Source organism: Onychostruthus taczanowskii, unplaced genomic scaffold, assembly GCF_017590055.1.
Source record: "Onychostruthus taczanowskii isolate IOZ18803 unplaced genomic scaffold, ASM1759005v1 scaffold99, whole genome shotgun sequence".
NCBI classification, from domain to species: domain Eukaryota; kingdom Metazoa; phylum Chordata; class Aves; order Passeriformes; family Passeridae; genus Onychostruthus; species Onychostruthus taczanowskii.
Genome location: NW_024507990.1, coordinates 277501 through 297930, shown reverse-complemented (window position 1 = coordinate 297930; position 20430 = coordinate 277501). Strand labels below are relative to the sequence as shown.

General features: G+C 41.4%; 1 long non-coding RNA gene across 6 annotated transcripts in view; it reads right to left on the bottom strand.

Moving 5' to 3' along the window:
• Positions 1 to 2466: 2466 nt before the first annotated feature.
• Positions 2467 to 20430, bottom strand: part of LOC121348128 — an 18550-nt gene continuing 586 nt past the window's right edge. Inside the window, exons 2-9 of one of the 6 annotated variants that reach the window (XR_005954338.1) lie at positions 18309 to 20272; positions 17772 to 17975; positions 17565 to 17688; positions 17222 to 17273; positions 16235 to 16342; positions 13294 to 13397; positions 12572 to 12691; positions 2467 to 2640 (exon numbers count right to left, since the gene is read on the bottom strand). This is a non-coding gene — a long non-coding RNA (uncharacterized LOC121348128). Of the gene's footprint in view, positions 2641 to 12571; positions 12692 to 13293; positions 13398 to 16234; positions 16343 to 17221; positions 17274 to 17564; positions 17703 to 17771; positions 17976 to 18308; positions 20273 to 20430 lie in introns of all 6 variants that reach the window. The other 5 variants (XR_005954340.1, XR_005954337.1, XR_005954342.1 and 2 more) reach the window with 5 other exon arrangements.

Below are 20430 nucleotides of genomic sequence, written 5' to 3'. Positions count from 1 at the left end.
CTTGGCTCTGCTGGCAGCAGAAATGTTGTGCCTGCTTTGCTAACAATGGCTTTGGGATCCTGAGGGCCCTGCTGGCTGGAATTACCCATGGACTGCCATCTCCTAACACACCCCACGCCTGCAGAATGGGAGAGCAGCCAGGTGAATTTCCATCAGGCCAGCAGCACTTTTCACCAGCCTGATGGTTGCTCAGTTTGCAGAACTCAAAGCACTGCTGCTACTTCACCATTTTCTGTTATGTGAATCACAGCTTTCTCAGTTTGTATCAATTCATTAATAACAAGCAGTACTGAATTCACAAAGCTGGTACAAATCCTGTCCTGTTCACAGAGAACAACACAGAACACTGACACGGAAGGCTGAATTTTTGCGATCTGTCTGCACTGCAATTTCTTCCCAAGGGTCCCCCCATCACCAAGCTGCTCTGTGGAAAGGAGCTGAACTGCAGTAGGGCTGTTTGCTTCTGCATGAGCAAACAGCAGACCCCACTGTCAGGAGCTCCAATCCTCGTTTCAGGAGGAGGGCTGAGATCTTTCTGTCTGTGTTTTCCTAAACCAGAGCAGATTTAGTCACTTTGTGATCACACAGCACAGGCACAGGTCACCCCGACCTGCCCAAGTGCAGGCCTGCTCTGTGCTGCACAGCAGCTACACGTGTCAGCAGCTGACACTGACAGAACCTTCTCTCTGTTCTGGGTGTCTGGGTTCCCCAGAAATCCACCCACGGAACAAAACCTGGCCCTGATGTCAGAGCTGCACTGCAGGCACATCCTCTTTCACACTTTTTCCCCCTGCCAGCTGACTGAAAGCAAAAGGTCTTTTTCTCTGTCTGCCTTAAATCCACCTTAACTATTCAGGACAGAATGAAGCTACTGACCAAAATTCAATCATCCCAACAAACTTCTGCAATGGCCACTGGCACTAAACAAGCTCTCAAAGCACTTCTTACATTTTTCTGCTTCATGCCAAGTAACCCAATGTTATCCAGTCCCCATCATATTATGCAGCAGCATCTGACTGCATCACAGAAATGAAGCACCTGTATCATCTAATCTCAAAACAATCTGGCCTGAGGTTAATAGAAATGTGTAAGTACCATCTAAGAGCTAATCCACTAATACTGTTTTATGTGCCCAACCTGCCTTTAAATGACTAAACATTTTTAGACTTTTCCATTGTTCCTGGAAGCTCCTGCTGTAGCAACACAAGGGCATTCATTCACTGCTTGTGCTGGGGCTAGCACTGCCACAGAATGAAGTTTTCTTTATTATTACATGTGCCCTGTACTGAGGGCTATGAATGAGTGCAGCAGCTTCTCAAGATGCACATTTTCACAGATCCCAAGCACAGAGTACTACTAGAGGAATATGATGAATAATCAAGTAGATTAAGTGACCTTAATTGCTTACTTTGACACAACCAGCAATTAAACAGCTTTTAAAAGCTATCAGGAGCTATCCATAATCTTTTTATTACAGCAAGTGTCCCAGGCTTCCAGAGAGATTTGATTTTTAGTAAACAAAGTCCTACAAAGTTAATTGTCAGAAGCACTTCAGTAACATTCATGTGTGATATAACAAAATGAGCCTTTCAAATACCAGACCCTGTGCAACTGAATGAAGAAACATTTCCCATATTAACATCCCTGCACCTGACAAGCACATTTTTTCCTTTCCCAAGGTGAAAAGCCTCTTCTAAGCAGTAACAGCTTCCTCCAACAGAACCTCAAACCCACGGCCACATTTTTGAGTAATCCCAATAACTATCCTAGAGCTCTTCACATGCTTAAATTTCACAAAGTGTGTAAAATTTAGCAGGACTCGTGCTGTGATTTAGTAATTTTCTCACAAATGCACTTTGGTCAAGGGGAAGTGTTAAAAAAGCACTGTGTAATTGCTGCAAAATATTGAAAACAGCAAATGCCTGGGATGGTGGGAAGCTGTCCAGACACACCCAGCCAGTTTCTGAAGTGACTTTAATAATAACAGGAGAAAATAAACTGCTATACCACAAATGTTAGCATTTTTTCCTTTATGGATGACTTTCACACCTCTTTAAGTAATAAAGCTGTAAAGTGCAATACTCTTAAAAAACCTAATCCAGAAGAACACATTTTTTGTAGGAGGAACAGGGAGGAGGGCAAACCTGAGCTGCCACTTGTTAACGTGCTGCTGACCTGGGAGAGAAGGGAAATGAGCACTGCACAAGGCAAAGCCACCCAGCAGCTCCTTTGTGGAAATGCTTTACTCCCCTTTGCATTAACCACAGGCTGCCTGCTTCCTAACACAGCCAAAGAACCAGTCAGCACTTCTTACAAGTGCAAGGCAGAAAGCTTCTGGCTCAGCAATCACTCACTGACACAGAGGAATTGCTCCTCTCCAGGTGGGGAAGCCATCCAAAAGCTATGAAAAATAATCAGGCTAATTAATTCTTATCTGCAAAGAGCAATTAGATAACTGACCTCAAGGAGTCTGAGGAGGTGAGCAGTCGACTCAGCCACGCTGGAACTCCGTAGTGACCAAAAGGATAAAGGCACAGCCCCAAATCCTCCACGTGTTGTGAGACAATGAAAACTCAAATGCCTTGGACAGAGAGCATCCGTTCCACTCTCCCAGGTAATCACTCAGGAAGGAACTCTACACTGCAACACCACAAAAGGATTTTTAGAAATTGCAGTAGCAGCATCTGTTAACTGGAAATGCAAACCCCCCTTGCTTTGCAATCCAGCCTTGCATGACCCAGACCTTTGCCAAAGAAATAGTTAATTGTTCTTCAGGCTTCTATTTTGTGTTTAAAATTGGACCTAATGATTCAAAAGCACTGAAGTTTTGTTACCCACTTCTAAGCAAGAGTTCCACACAATGAAGTCCTGAAGCATAATCAGGACCAGGTCTCATCAGGGCAGCACTCACTGGACTGAATGCTGATCATTAGTAACTGCTATCAGTTATGAGCCACAATTCTACTGCAAGAATTTTCTCCAAGTTCTTTTGCCTTTTCTGCAATGGAATGTTCATCCTATCCCTTTGCTGGATCAAGAAATGGACAGCAACTCTGTTGGAATTAAAATGTGAATTAACTACATGAAACATAACCAAAGGTAAATCAAAACCAGTACCAAGTGTAAACTAACAAGAATCAATAAGAAAAACATGCTTTAAAATATTCTCTTTATGACAGAGCCTTCTAATGGAAATTTGTCATTTCAGGGTGAGAGAAATGAAGCCTTTATCAAAATCAGTTTGGTTTGGGTTGGTTTTAAAATCAATGCCTTTTTCTCAGCCAACAGAAAGCCAAAAAAAACTAACAGTGAAGAGTAAAGACATATTTTTCTTTATGTCTGTCTTTGAAATATTTCTTACTGTGTCCAACAAGAAAAGTGCAGAACAAAGCAAACTTCAGAAGAGTTACTGAGATACTGAGGTATGAAAAACTATTACACAAAGGTTAAGAAATTGTAATTGTTTTCACTGGAGACAAATGATATTGAAATCATGTAATAAGGCAAAAGCACTGAGAGAAAAGCCTCATGTTCCATAAACAGATATTGTAAGAAGCCCATAAAGAAACTGGCTGAATTCAAAGCACACAAAGAAAGATCCTACAAGGAATATGATGACAGCAGCAGTGCTTCTCACATCCATATAAAGTATTTAGCATTGGTATTTTTAATGTGTAGCCAAAGCCTGAACAACTTAAAATAGGACATTTTCCATCCCTGTTAGGAATCCTCCAACACAAGAACCAACCTCTGTTCTCTGTTTATACCAAAATCTACCAAGAACCAGTCTTGCACAGCTGCATTTTTAACACTGACATAAGATGGAGCTGCTTGAGAATGTCCTTCCTGAAGACAAAACAAGATACTGAAGTACATTCAGTCTCAGGTTTGGCACAAAGATTTTCTCATTTTCCTAATAAATCTCAAAATGTTCAGAATGGTTGTCATATTTAATTGCTTTTTCTATGAAACTTCCTTAAGTTTACACCTAATCTTTAAAGCATAAAGAATTTAAAGTTTTGATAAAAGAGAGAGAGAGAAAGTCACACTACTGACTTCTTTCTGGGAGGGGAACACTTGAACAACAAATAGCTGTTTAGGATGATTTAGGAAAAAAACCCAAACAAATGTTGTGGTGCACAGATTCTGTTTGAGTCCTGTGCAAATCACAAGGTGTTCAAGCAGCCTCCAGAAGGGTGAGGGGAGAATACAAACATTTCTGACAGAAGAGACAGCAATTTTTTCAAGATTCAGCCTCATGTTAACATGCTTTGCAATACAAAATGGACAGCACAGACAGGTCTGAGATTACCTTTAAAAAAAAAGAAATATTGCCCAAATATCAATACCAAAGTCTTTTCAACACAGGGAGAGAAGAAAAAAAAATCAATGAAAACCAATTTGTATCTACTGCAAATACAGAATACTGAGGCAGAAAGGTGTCACTCAGTTCTACACGTTGACCTGGGTGATGCATAATAAACACTGTAAAGGTGAGACCCTTGGGGAAAACAGAACCACACATGAGGAAAGAAGTTCCCTTCAGCAGATACTCAGAACACCAACACACAGGCACTACAACACCTCATTCAGGAGCAGAAAAAGGAAGCTGAGTCTCATCAGTCAAAGGCCACCACGGGGTTGTGTTAGGAGCAGCCAGCAGAGAGTCTGTGACCAGAAGCTACTGATGCTCAGAGACAGTAATTGCTGACAGATGTTCAACAGAGGAACAAATCTCTCTGCTGAGGACTTGGGTTCTTCAAAGCCCATCTCCTCCACCTCAATTTATTTTGCTAATTGAATTAGCCTGTGGTTAATTTGATACTCTGTTTTCATTTCAGTCTCAGAAAAGGAATGATGCAATAGCCTGTATTCCAACATCCAAATAAACAACCCACCTCGTGATGAGGATGCAGGGTTTCCCACCAGGGTTTCCAAGTGCCCTCTACCCCAGTGCATTCTGTGGGGCATCCCTGCTGCCACGGAACTGCTGTTTGGATAGTGACAGAACTGAGCACAATGTGGAACGATTTGCTTGCAATTGTTACTGCAGCCAGCAACACACAGTTTCTCATTGCCTGTTATCAAATCACTGAGGTGCAGAACTGGGACAAGGAATCACAGAATATCCTGAGCTGGAAGAGACCCACAGAGATCATCACAGCCCAACCTCTGGCCCTGCTCAGGACACCCAACAATCCCACCCTGAGAGTTGTCCCAGGTCTCCTGGAGCTCTGGCAGCCCTGGGGCTGTGCCCGTTCCCTGGGGAGCCTGGGCAGTGCCCCACAGTCTCCTGATCTCTGCAGGAACAATCTTTTCCAACCCAAACCTCCCCTGAACACGTGGCTCAGGAATAAAAAACATACCCAAAACAACAGAAGAGCAAAATTTGCTCAGTAGAAATCATGGAAAGTTAACATGAAGAGAAGCAGTTCTATATGTGTAATAGATATATAGACCATAACATATTAACATTTTAAAATGCACTTAAAGCTTTTCTGAGGATGGACAGCAGCATTTGAGAAAAACAGCAATGTGCATCAAGTACACAGCAGAGCACATTGCACAGCATCAGCTACAGGACTTTTTTGACTTATCACAAGCTGTTTGTGCCACCTGAAACTTGCCGAGTGCAAGAAGCTTTGCAGATAAAATCCAGCCACTTTCTAACAGGATTCTTAGATATAAATCAAACCAGAAGCTGAGAGTTTAAAATAGAGTTGAAATATTAGTAGGTTGCAGCTCACAAACACATAGCTCTTTCTCCCAAGGACACAAACACAAAATCAGTCAACTGGCACAGATCACCATTACAGTTTCTAACCCAAAAAATCTTTGTAAAACACTATTAAATTTAGAAGCTGTCTGTAAATGGAGCAGCTACACAAGCCCTGCCCTGCAGACTGCTGTCACTGCCCTGGGGCTGGTCAGTGCTGGGGACGACTTGAGAAGCTCAGCAATTCAACAACTTAATTAGTGGTGTTGGCAGGCTCCAGGATTCTAATGAATTTTTAACTTTCTACTAATCAGTTTCAAGGGACTATTCCTACTTTCCCTCATCACGTCCCTAATGGCACTTTTCACTCAAATTGTCTTTATTTTACTTAATAAGGTTGTTTTCCTCCCCAGAAAACACTTACTAAGAAGTTATTTGCAGGAATCAAATTGATTATTGATGTAAGCACAATTCTGCAAACTGACCTTTGACACATCATTCAATGCATTTCTTTGTCATATACTGGCACAGAGCTCTGCAGAAATGATTTTATTTGCAAGTTTGGTGCCAGTGATGGTCTTCCTGCCTGACCTTTGGGCCTGATCTTTTTGTGTGCGTTTTACTTTCTGCAGCTTTTAAGAGAAATGTTGCTCAATATAAAGATATCTTTCTTAATTCCAAAGCAGGGGGCTTTGGCTCCCTCTCAGGTTGGCCAAGCTCTGAAGGCAGCATTATGAACTGTTTGTGTCAGTATGACAACACCCAAAGCACAGAAGTGTAGCCCACTACCTCAGAGGCTTTTCAAGCTTCCTAATAGCCCTTGTATAACAAAAAGTGTTTCTGCAATGTCACATGATTTATGCATCCTCATTCTTTGATTTTGGCTCCATTTTGATTAAAGAAAAAAGCAAATACAGGTAAGAACATGCTTCCTGTAATTAACACCAGTAACAGTCTTCAATTTCTTCCACAGATAACATTTTTCCCTCAGTTTCTCAACTTATTTTGAAAATCAGACACCTGTGATTCTGTTCAGGCTTTACACAATCCCAGACATGTAAATGCAGCTGAAAATCTCCTTCCATTAATTTGCTTCCTTTGTAAGAAAAGACTGAAAGGCTATTTTCCCCCAATAAAACAGTTGCAGTAATTGCAGAGGCAAGGTTTTAGTAGACAAGAGGGGAAGAAAAACATCACTCACAGCTGTAACTGAATAAACCAAGGTTAGGATGGATGGAAGCAGGGAAGGAGAGAGGATCACTGGACATCCAAAAGAGACATATTTTTGTACCTAAAAATATTTTTTTCTTCCAATTCCCAATACAGAATGTTAAACACAAAACTTACCCTCTTTGAGGACATCTGGTTATCTCACCATTAAATGCATCAATACTGCCCTGCAGTTTGGAACTCACCTTTGCTATTTTACACCACAAAGATCTGATATCAAAGAGTAATCAAAATTTGAAACAAGTGAATTTAAAACATCTACTAAGTATCCTCACAAACTTTTTTCTCTTAACAACTGGTTGTTTCTTTGGGGTTTTTTTGTGGGTTTCTTTTTGTTTGTTTGGTTTTTTTAATTAGGAAGGCATGAGTCAGAATAAGCAAATGAGGAAAAAAGCTCTTAAAATCAGCATTCTGGAAGCTTATAATTTTAAGTTAAACCCTTAATATCCTATTTCTAATGCTCAATAGGCTTTAAATTTGTCACCAAAAATAGGTATTATTTGCCTAAGATCCCAGAATAACTTGACATAATAATCTGAACAGCTGGATCAGCTTTTTGCTCAGTGCTTTTCTGCATGACTACAAGGTGAAAAGGTGTTTCTCATCACAGATCAATGTTTAGCCCACAGCTCAATCCCAAGCTTGCAGTGGTAGTGTCATTTCCTGGGCTTGCCACTGGTTCCCAGCCTCAGAGCACCTCCCTGGTGTGACTGAGAACAAACCACATGAAAGCAATGACAGGAACAAAAAAAGCCAGTCAAAGATACCATCCTTCTGAGGGTGTATTTATGTGAGCTCCTGTCTCCAGGTTATCACATGGACTCACAAAGTGTGTCAGAGGCTGTGGGGGGACTGGAAAAGGAAAAGGGAAGAGCAGCAGCAGCTGTGGGAGCTGGAACATGAACCCAGGCCCCATCCCACCCCAGAGTCACTGATACCTTGGATAGCCTGGCAGCCCTGCACAGCCCTGGAATGGGTCTGACAGAACACTGTGCACTTCTAACTTCCACCAGAGATCCTCTCCTGGCTATGGCTTTTGGAAGCTATCCTAAAAAAGAACAAGTACCTTATTCCTGCATTTCCTATATTTATTTATAATTCATCAGTCTTGAAATAAAGTTATGCACATCTTTATCGTATGATCAGACTTTAAAAAATGCTGATTTCGGACTATTTTAGACAAAGGGAGACAACAGCTATATGAATTACAGGAAGAGTCATTTTTTCTATGTGTTCACAAAACACACCTGCAGCTGTCTTAACTGATAGCAAAGTCCACCAAAGCACAACCTGGGGAGGTATTTTTGCTCAAATCTTACCCAAACTCGTATCTGCAAGCCCACACAACACACTGAATCAGGATGTTACAGACAAGAATCATTTTCACCTATGAGAATTATCTACTGCAACCTGTACTTTCATCTGCCCTTCTGGAAAAGAAAAGGAAAGACAAGCCACTGGAATATATTAAATATGTTGCACTCTATTATCCCTAAGTACTTTTATCTAATTTGGGATTTAAACCAGCACAAGAATGATCAGAGCTGCTCTGTGGAGACTCACTTTAAGTCATCCCAGATTAACAGCTAAATCACAAGTTAAACACTATTGTACCATGCTAAAAGCCAGGTTGGTTTATCCTATGATGGAATTTTTAAATTCCAAAAAATCCTCCTACCACAGGATTTTATTTTTTGCCACTGAAGGTAGTAACACTAAGACAAGAAGTGCTGTGTTCATTTGAAAAATAGGTCATGTCAAAAACTGCTTTGAAATGATTATTTAAACAAAGCTTACAAACAGTGATGAAATTCTTCTGCTGAAAATGTCTTCTGATGTCTGCACCAAGCTTGACCAACCAAGCAGGAGCACATAGGAGGGGAAAGAAATTTGTGCAGAGAACCAGGAAGAGCAAGGATGAGACTTAACAGATATTCCAAGGATTGAAGATCAAGAACAGGAATACACACTAATTTCAGAAAATAGCCTAACAATGACTTCATTAGTTAGTTCTAAAATATCTAAGCCAAACATGTTTTTAGGAAAGCATATGCAGTTTGTCACTTAACCTGAGTGAAGCCAAAGAACCAATCTAAGTAGCAACATGTGTCCATACAAGAGACCCGATTTTTCACTGTCTCTACTGACTGCATACACACTTACCAAAGTATTTTTGCTACTACACACAGGAGGTGTTTACAAACACACAATAGTAACCACATAAAAAAGATTATTTAACACAGTGCCTGCAGTCATCTCACTTCAGACCATATCCTCTCAAAGCCAGAGAAAGAAATGTCTTTGTGATACATCCTAAAACATCTCCACATGCACACACTGTTACCTAGTACAGACAAAGCTATTCACATCAGAAATTGTCTGTATTAAGTTCCCCCATGAATGTATTTTAAGGGTTCCCATATCTTCAAAGCCATGGATGAGGACTGTGGCTACTTCAAAAACAGTAAAAAAGAAAAATGGAAAACAGAAATGCAAGATGAAATCATTCTGGATCCTATGTTTTATGAAACAACATTTCAAAATTCTATAAAATCCCCAGGTTCTCAGAAGGCCAAGGCTCTGAGTAAGCTGATCCAAAGCTGAAGTCAGCCCTGCTTGCAGCAGGGTGGATTAGATGACCTTCAGGGGTCCCTTTCAATCCACGTTAGTTTAAGGTTTCATAAAATAAACTGCAGAGTGGGGCTGTGTGTGTACACACACACAAAAAACCACTTGCTCTCTTTCATTTGTAGATACCCTGGGCAATCTCTGGCTACAGCTCCACTGAACACTGCACACAGAGCATGGTTACACACAGCACTCAGTGGAGCAGACTGATTTTGGCATCTTAAATACAAGGTAACTTTGCATTTATGGACAAGAACTACAGAAAGAAGTACTGCTCTATGACCTAAGTGAGGTGCTGAACATGTAACTTCTCACACTTATCAGCTCTACCTGATCTCAGAACCATCCAGCTTATCTGTTGAATCCTCAGAACTTGAAACCACAATCCTCACTGCCAGGGCTCTGAGTGCTGTAGTGGTGAGGAATCTCTGGAATTATAAATGAAATTAATCTCTTCTGCTGAGACAGGGGAAAAGAGAGGAAGCAGGCTTGTGCTGGCACAGGACACTCAAACCACAAAGAGTGCTCAGGTTCACCATTCCTCTCTGACCCACATTTCATTTACACATCTCAAACTGAAACTCCACTTCTGCAACCTCTGGAATTCCTCCTTTGATGCATTCTCCTTCCTGCTATCCACTGATCAGTATTTTCAGCAGTGACTCAGGAGAACATGCTTAACACAACACACATCTGAAACTTGTTTGGGGTGTCTTGATTTAGAAGCCCAAAACAGGGCACAGGACATGAAAGCCTCTTGCAAGAGTAGTAACAAGCATCATCATCACACTGATGATAGTATTTCATACTATTAAATCAGACAAATGATCATGGCTTATAAAAGTCATATTTCATATTTCAATTTTACCACAAGATAAAACCCACCATGATCTACTAAGCCTGAAGAATTCAGAATAAAACCAGGTTCCTGTCTCCCTGTTATGTTCCTAAATAATGTGCCTCAATGCAGCATTCCTCTTGGCTGACTGATCAAGCTTTACAGACTTACAAGCATTCAGAGTAAGAAGAGAGCCAGAGAATTTAACAGCAATTTGAACTGGTAAGAAAACAGGGCACTGAACAGTTTATTTAAGTACCCTATTCCAGCATCTCACCTCAGTTCTACTCCCCTCTCCAGCAGGTCTGTAGTGATCTGCAAAACTCCTTATTTCACCAAGAAATCTGCAAGATCTATTTGAAACAATTTTTCCTCTGGTTTTGTAGGAGTTTTTTACCACAGAAGTAAATCACAATATAGGCCAGACTACCTTTCCCCAGCAAGACACAGAGTTTTCAGGTGAGCTAAGAGCACAACTGTAGTTACTGTGATTTTAGAAAATAGCTTCTTCTAAAGGCTAAGTAATGGAAGATTCAGTTAGTACTATGAAAAACAGTGCATTGTAACTTCAATTCTTTAACTAATGGTTTGAAATTTAAGTTCAACACAGAACAGCCCTTATTTAGATGAAGTTTCCCAGTTTATGCATATAAATACTCACATTTCAAGAGATTTGATAAATCCACAGTTCTAAGGAAACCAACTGGCACAGTAAGTCCACTTTACCAACAGAAAACAAAACTAAAATTTGGTGGTTTTATAGCTACTTCCACCATAAATCTCTACAGAAAATTCTCACATTTAACATTATAGTTTATGCCCTAAGTATTCAGTATTGCCAACAGCAACAACTTATGATTCTGCTTAAAGTAATTCTCCTAAAGTCCATTTTTAATGTATTATTGGAATAAGACAGTAAGTAATTCTTATGGCTTTAGTTCTGACATCTGAACATAGTCAAATTCCACAATTTTTATAGACCCACAGCAGCAGAAAGCCTTACTTGGCCATTTTGACTACAGCAGAGCCACTGTTCAACATATCCATCAGAAGAAAGAATCTTGTTTCAGAATCATTTCCATTCACCATTCTGCTAACTTTACTGGAAAATAGCAATGATAACATTCTGCTCTACAGAAGTCAGATATTCAAAAGTGTATGCTCATATAGCAACCCAAATATATCATCTGTCACACTGTAACATTACAAAAGGAAACGTTCAGCAGTCTACTTTCTCTTGATTTTCCTTCAGCATGAAGTGCCAGTGTCATGGGAGGTTTGGGGGAAGCCTCAGTAAGAGATGAATTGTGTTATATTCCAGTACTATGAACAAGAATAATCCTTCTACCAGTAATTTACACAGTGAGTGCAACTCAACAAATCAGGTACTGGCAATGTTATTCTACTTGCATAACAGTAAGTCATTAAATAATAGAAATATTTGCAGTGTGCATTTAAAAAGGCAAAAGATGAGGCTGAACTGGCTGAGAATATGCAGTTGTGGATACTTCTGATCTTGAAGACTTTGGAGGAAAATGTAATGGAAGGCTGAGTCCTCTTCCCTTCTCACTATAATGACACCAACAATCAAAAATCTGAGAGCACTGGAAGACACTTCACTGAGCATAGGTGTCACCAGTCACACTTCTCCCATGAGCCAGAGTTATTTACATGAGCCATTGTTTGGTCAAAGAAAAATCTGAAAGGTACAGAGCAAATAGAACACAAATACAGAGGAAGTGGCATTTTCATTTTGAGAAAGCCTCAAAAAACTGCCTTCTCAACTTTTTTTTTTTTTTTAATCAATCTGTACAACATTTAGAGTAAAATCTATTGTTCATAAAGCAACATTGAATTCAGATATTTCAAAAGCATCAAGATAATATTTAAGAGCAACAGCAGTTTCTTACAGCCAGTGAAGTAGCTCATTTAAAAAACTGCATGTAGAGTATAATGATCTAATTAGGGGAATTTCTCCCCACAGAGAGGCTGTTCTAGTGTAAGCTGGTGGGGAAGCCCAGCTGGCTTGACTACTGTAAGATCAAAACCTGAAAGCTTCTGCAAGTGTGTGGCTAAAGAAAAAAAAGTTAAAATCAGAACACTGGAAGTCTCTGTGCTTCTGACAACCATACACTGAACAGCCTGAATGCTGTACCAACCTCAGCTTCTCAGTTCAAAACCTCTGCAGGATTGCTCCCACTCGGTAACTACGAAACGTTCAGAACCGCCAACACCGTTCTGTAGAACTTCAGTTCCTGAAAGTACTCCACTTATTTCATCTGTTACAGAAGAAAATAATTAAGATGCATCACGTATCAGCTCATGTATCAGCTTTTGTACTCTCAAAAGCAAAGCAAGACATCAAATGATTCAACCACAGAAGATTTTAGATAAGCACCCGAGTAGCTGATCTCAATTACTCATTTTTTCGAAGGCACCAAGGCAATCTGCAGTCCAGCATTTTTACCCATCATTTTCCAGGGCATCAATCAACTGCACAAATGCCTTCCAATACATGGGATATGTTACATTTGTTCCCCAAAGAGAAGCATTCCTAGAAACACATTCAGATGCAAGCACACTTAATGCTGCAACTGACACTAGAATATTGTTTCTATCTTAACCCTTCTGAGTTTTAAACAAAATGTAAGGAACTCAGTCATTAAGAAAACCTACAAGAAGTTATTAAATTCTGACTAAGTTTAGCAATACCACGAGCACTTTGGCTTGTGCTCTTTTGCTGCCCCTCAGAGAACTCTGTACAGACTCTTCCACGGAAATAATCCACTCCACAACTTAAACATTGACATAACACAATAAAACTTTAGGTAATTAAGTTTAATGTGCAGTTCAACACAACATGGAATTTCACACAACTTACAGCAATTCTTTACAGTTCACAAGAACCTCATAGCAAAATCAAAATGGAGTAAAAATTGCCCCGTATTGTTATGCAAGAGCTTGATTTTCTTCTCGCTGCTCACCCTAAAAAGCAACACAGTAACAACAGTTACAATATGACATTCAAATACTTCAACATGAAATAAGTTTATATTGTTTCACTAGATCTAGGGAAGTGCACTCCCTTAATACAACCTTCTCACTTGGAAATAAGAGGAAATAAGTGCATTTGTGCTTTTCTATGTGCAATACACATAAAGAGACCAACATCTTATGTTTTATGGTATATAAACAGAGGTTTCACTACAGTGAAACACAGACCAACTTTCAGCATTACAATAAATTATTTGTCTGAGACTAACCACTCAATTGTCTGTAAGGAAAAGCTGTGTTACAGTCCCTTTGAAGTCACATTAGTGAAACAACCACAGACTGTGGTTTGACGGGGTGGGGGTGTTTTTTTTTTGTTTTTTTCTTTCTTTTTTTTGCCTTTCTTTAATTAAAAACAAACTATGAACACTAAAGATCAAAAGCAGTACATACAGAATCTTTTAGGCCAATTAAAAATTGCAACTAGTCAAAACAAAGCACTGAAAATTGATTTGTTGGAGAACAGGAAGCTGTCCTACCAAGCAGGTTATATTTATCAGGCTTTTTTTTTTCCTTTCCTTTTTTCTTTTAAATTTAACTTGTACTTTCCTGCTTGCTAAGAAACTCCCCAGCTGTTCACCTTTGTGGTGGTAAGTCTTTAGCATTAACGGCTTGCTGGAGCTTCCCTGGAGATTGTTGATTTGCATTCCAAGGGAACTGCACTTTACAGCTGCCCTGTCTGGTCAGTAATCACACGGCTCTTCAGAGAACACATTACTCAAGATGAAGAGAAGTTCTGCAACACAGAGTCTTGCAAAGTCCCACAGCTATGAGGAGAGCTGTGCAGCAAAAATCATTACAAAAGGTGGTGCCAGGGCCAAATGAGGAGAGACAGGGACAGGCTGAAGCCTCCCACAAAGCTGGGGCTTCCCAAATCACCATTTGTTACTGACTGACACCAACTCACCCTACTGCACGCTTCAGCCATCCTCTCTGAACTGCTGTGACACTTCTGAGTATCTATTTTGTATTTGTATTCTGTTTTGTTTTTACTGAATTGAGGAAAAAAAAATATACAGTCCATAATGAAATCCCAAGAAAATCAGTTCATAGAATCACAGAATGGTTTGTGTTGGAAGGGACCTTAAAGATCATCTTGTTCCAAGCCCCTAGCATGGGCAGCTCTATAATGAGAATTTGTCTTAACACAGTAAAGAAATTTTTTAATCCATAACATTTAACTACTACAACAGTAAAAGAATCTCAAATTCCACAAAGCTTCCTCAAAAAATCCTGTTCAAGTACTTTGACTCATTACTTTTCAGTGTTAGAGCAAATAACACATATTTAAAAAAAATATTGTTATCTGCTTTGACAGGGTTGTAATTGTTACGTGTACACCAGAAAATGAATTTTAAATTAGCTTGGTTAAATTCCAAATGTTAGAGGCTAATAACAGAAGAAGGACTGGAGAAGGACTGACTGTCTTCAGAAACCTTAGTGGATGTGGGTTGGTAACCCTTCCATTTGGCTTTGCCCTGCTAATGCCCCTTTCAATCAGAATTTCTGTACATTCTTTCTTTCCTGTTATACCAGCCTGCCAACTCCTCATAATAGCCACAACTCAAAAAGCCATTCCATTTCACCTGGCAAAAATCTACTTGACTCCCCCACTGCTTCTCCATCAACTTAATTCTCTACAACTGCTGACAGCCAATGTCATCAGGCTCCAAAACCAAGCCAGAAACCAAACATTAAGCCACCAAGGAAGCTGAATTTAAGTGTTCTTCCTCCACTGCCTTTGATGTGTGCAGTCCCTTAATAGCTAGTGTTTAGCCAACCTAAAATTAGATTCAAGAGTAAAAAGCCTAGAATACAACAGCTGCTTTATGATTATTGATTCTGAATGTGCCAATAAAGCACCTGCAACAAGACCTTGCTCCTTTGACCCTCACAAGCACAGAATGAAAAGACATATTTGGTAGAGCCCAAAACAACAAGAGGAGAACATGACAGCCAAGTGCCTGGAAAGCAGGAAATACCCTGCATCACCTTCAATAGGAAGTGCAGTAGCACACCTCTGAAAACAAGAAAGAAGTATACATTAACATAAGCACTGTTCCTTTCTGAAGAAAACTCACCATTTTCTATTTGCCCGGATTTCTAAAAACACTGAGTTAGCAATTGAGTTTGGTCTTACTTTTAACCTGAAGTTCAGCTACCAGCAGGACTTTGGGCAGCTGACTTGACCCTGTATGGAGAGCCCACAGGCAGTAAGAACCTCAGCGACATCAGCACTCTACCTCACTGCTCTCCTGTGAGCCCAAGACAAACCCGGCAGTGTCACCACTGATGTGGGGTTCGGACACTGAAACACAAACCATTTTCCTCATGGTGAGGTTATGCAACTGCTCCTGGTAGGAAATATTCCCTGGAGTAACACAGCATGTCTGTCTCATTAAACTCCTCTTATTTTTGACTCTCCTCATCCTTAGATAGCTGTTGCTACTTAGCCTTTTACAATTACCACTGTGTACACGCCTGATCATTTGCTCAGCATTTTATGTACTTGGTGGGATTTAGAACCTTCACACAGATATCATGAGACTCTTCCAAAGCCTCACTGCCTTACCTTTTAGGGCAACAAAGTTGTTTTCATACCAAACAATTTTCCACACTATTTATTGTATCTCAGAAGGCTGAAGTAAGCAATCAATTAAACACAAACCCTCTGTCTCACCTGTATCAAATCAGTCCCAGGGATTCAGTTACTGCTGCACTTCAAAATAAAATTACAGTGCCTGAGAAAAATGCTATTTTGAACAATGTACCTGAATTTTTCAGCTTCATCAGCACTGGTATTTATTTACTCCCGACCTAGCTTCCAAGGATTCTTCTCTGTCATAGAATTGCTTTCTGAACCCCAGCTTGTTCACCTGCTAAAATCAAAAGTAAGAACAATCAGGAAAGTCACAAGGAAAACCACAGTGGCTGATGAGAATCAGACAAACATGGTACTTGACATACCTCACCATACTGGTGAGGGGTTTGGACACATCATGCAAAGCCAATGCAATGTCCTGTGGCCTCTGTGTCTCCCTGTACACATTAACAGATACATTTGTTTAAAGGTCAGAAAAACTAAGACATGGATGAATTATTCAGTAAGACTATTGTGGATAATCAAAACCTAAAGAAAAAGTAGTGGACAAGCACACCTCTTGGAGGCTCCTCTGATCTCAGGTGGGAAAGCCCCAGTTACTGAGGACACTGCAGTAACAGACAGCAGCAGTCCATGGTGGGGTGGCCTTGCTCAGCACAGCGTTATTTCTAGATAGTTTAACACATCCCTTGGTGTGCAACACTTGGTCAACAGTGAAACATCTTTCTTTTGAGGAAGGTTAAAGCACAGGGAGTTGCACTTGCCTGGAGACTGCACTACTGTAAAAGCCTGACTGCTGATGGGGACACATGTAAAGTACTGGGTATTGTTCACTCATGAACCTGTACACAATCAAGGAAGGCAGTCACTGGGTTTGCTGCTTGTACTCAGCAACTTTTCCAATATCTCTTTCAGATTCTTGCCCCAGAAGAACTGGACCATCAATTATGTACCAAGATGCTTCTAGATAATGAAGCAGAGCATGAATGATGTGAGTTTCAAATAAACAAAATTAAGTGTGATAATGAAACCAATTCAAAATACTTTCAAATGAGAACCATGCAAAAAACCACAGTATCACTAACGTGTCATCTGTCCTTGTCAATGTGCAGTGCCCCAGCATCTCTTGCTCCTCTTTCACAGTTACAATTCTCACCTCTCCAAATTCAGAACAAGCAGATTCTTTAGGCAGCTGGTCATCATCATACCTGCAAATACAACCCAGGCTGTTAGCCGAAACACTTCTCTGCAAAAAAGTTCTGCCTCTGTTTCATCTGCAGTAGTGTCATGTGCTCAACTATACAATTCAGAAAACAAAGACAGAAAATCATCCACAAAAGATATGCAAAATCTTCAATTTAACTGAAATCAGCTGCATATTTTCCTTTTTATATATAACTTTTATCTCATTATTTTTAAACGTCAGCTACAGTCCTTCAAGTGGTACCAAGAAAAATATTTTATCCACCCTTCCCAAGTAAGGAGAGGACAGCACTAACATTCCATCTGCTGATATTAAAGGAGTGCTGGCTGACAATGCTTTCTTCCTTCCCAGTGATCCTTCTCACACCCTCAGAGAGGGGACAGAGCAGAGCTTTTGACAGCAGGTTGTAGCTGTCATACCTAGAAAGACACAACTGGTATCAACACTCAGAATTATTTACTTGCTGTTAGCAAACAGAGGAATATCGTGACAATCTACTCACATATCCAGTAAAAACCCTGCGACTTCTTCACCGTTTCTGAAATCCAACTTTTCCTTAAGAGTCAGCTACTAGTCAATGTGATTTCCTACATAAATCCTTGTTTTCCCCCTTCTTCTATCAATATTTTTATTTCTCTTTTTCTTTTCCAGAAAAGACAACACTGGGGGCCTTCCAAACCTCTTTGCTGGCAGGGACATGCTGAGCCTGAAAATAAAGGAGAGGCTTTATTGAAAGGCAGCTCAGAACAACAGGTCAGCGTCCCGAGCCAGCACAGCGAGGACTGATGGCCGAGCACCTTTGGCTCCTCACAAGTCAAGCAGCCGCTGCAGCCCCGCACCGACGGCTCCCGACCCGCGCCCGCCCGCTCGGCTCTTCCTCCCTCGCTGTCTCTCCGCGGCAACAATCGCTCAGAACGTGGCCGCTGCCAGGCGGAACACGGCGAAGGACTGCGGGACAGCCCCTCACACCTCCCCTGAGGAGAGGAGCCATTCCCGCCTCACGCCGCCCCTGAGGAGAGGAGCCATTCCCGCCTCAGACCGCCCCTGAGGAGAGGAGCCATTCCCGCCTCACACCGCCCCTGAGAGGAGGGCCATTCCCACCTCACGCCGCTGCGGACGTGGGGGACCATTCCGGCCTCACACCGCTCCTAGGATAGACACAGACATTCCCGCCTCATGCCACACCTGAGGGGAGGAGACATTCCCGCCTCATGCCACACCTGAGGGGAGGAGCCATTCCCGCCTCATACCGGCCCTGAGGGGAGGAGCCATTACCCCCTCATACCGGCCCTGAGGGGAGGGGCCATGGCTGCCTCATACCGGCCCTGAGGGGAGGAGACATTCCCGCCTCACACCGCTGCTGGGACACGCACAGACACCGACACAGACATTCCCGCTTCATGCCGTCCCTGAGGGGACGCCAGCTCCTCTCGCTGCTCCGCAGGGCGGGCTCGCGCACCTCACACCGCCCGAGAGGGGACAAGCCCTCACAGCGCCCCTGCGGGGTACGCCCTTTCCCCCCCACGCCGATCTCCCGCTGCCCCCGGCGGGGTGGTCGGTCTGTCGGTCGGGGTCGGTCTGTCGGTCCCTCACCCGCCGCAGCGCCCGCGGTAAACAAGGGACACGTGACCGGCGGCGCGCGCTGATGGCGTGAGGGGCCCGCCCCGGTTTTAAGGAAAAAATTAAAAAAAAAAAAAAAAAGATTTTAAGTGTCAAACCAGGGCAATGAAACCTGTCGTGAGGGAGCAGCCAGTGGCGCTCAGGTAAAAGCTGTTCTCAGCCCTTCGCTGAAGCCCAGAGGAAGAAATAACTCAGCATGATTTGTTAAATATTTGTTTAATAACAACTTAATTACGTATGCACGATAAAAAAATCTACTGTTTTCCCAAGCAGCAATTCGCAGGATGATATCCAAAATACTGTGTGGTTACCTTACCTTATGAAAGGCCAGATTAAGACAAAACTAGAATTTTCCTCAGAAGAGCAAAAGATGTTTAAAATGCAACCCACCTGTGAAAATGCTAAATCAGTGACACCAAGAGAAAGAAAATGCAGAGAGAATTTGCAATCCCTGTTGTGACAGTGTGTTCTAAGAGTGACACACAAAACCTGCATTCCACCAGGTCCTTGGCACCTCCACACACTCCTGCTGACACAGCCTGTTTTTTAAAATAAATAACTAAAAACTCAGACCAAGTTAGCCAGCAATGTTTGGATAATTTTATCTAAACAAGAGAGGGACAATCATACCTGCCAGTTTTAAGGAAAGTGAAGCCAAGACCTGCACCTTGAGCAGCCTAATCCAAGTAAAAACAAAGTAGAATTCCTCATGTTTATTGTTCACTGCTGAGGTTGGATGACTCATCACATTTAAATTCTTTCACATGAGCTTCCTAACTTCCTTTTTTTATCTGTTATCATTGTATCTTAAGAGAATGAATAATTTTTATCTGAAAAATAAACTGAATTATGCTGTGTGGTACCTAACATGCAATAAAATGTGCAGAAAACATGAAGAAAGAAAAAAAAAGGAACAGTCAATCAAACCAAGAAGCTGAAGCATTTTTACTACAGAAAAATTGCATCTCTAACAATATATTTGTTTCATGTTTCCTATTTTACTTTCTCCCCCACACCATCTGCCTCTGTTATGCTTTTTTCTTTCAAAAAGCACCCACCTCATTTAGCTTCACTCACCCCATCACAGGATTCAGGCTGGATTAAAACAAAATCCCCAATGCCAAATCCAAAAAAGCACTACCTCTTCATAAAAGACTTACTCCATAAAAAAGTTATTCCAAAAATAACTCTCCTTTTTCTCACAGTAGCTGTAGATCTTTAAGAGAAGCAGTCCATCTTGCTAGACATCCTCTGGGCAAAGGAGCTCAAGGTTTTTGGCCCCTCGTAACTCTGGGTGGGACCTGTGCCTTCAGTGCTGCTCTTTTTGCCAAATCTTGCCCGGTTCTTTTGGTAGCCAGCACCAAATCCCACAAGAGTGAGACCCTGTAGTGAGGAGAAGGAAGGTGAATTACAGAATGTGCAGTTCTTGAGCAAGAGCTACTCCTTCCATCGAGGAACAGCTCAGCAGTGCCCAGGGGATTTGCTGTTCTGTGGAGCAGAGTCCCACTGCTTTGCTTATGAAAGTTAAAGCATTTTGGGGA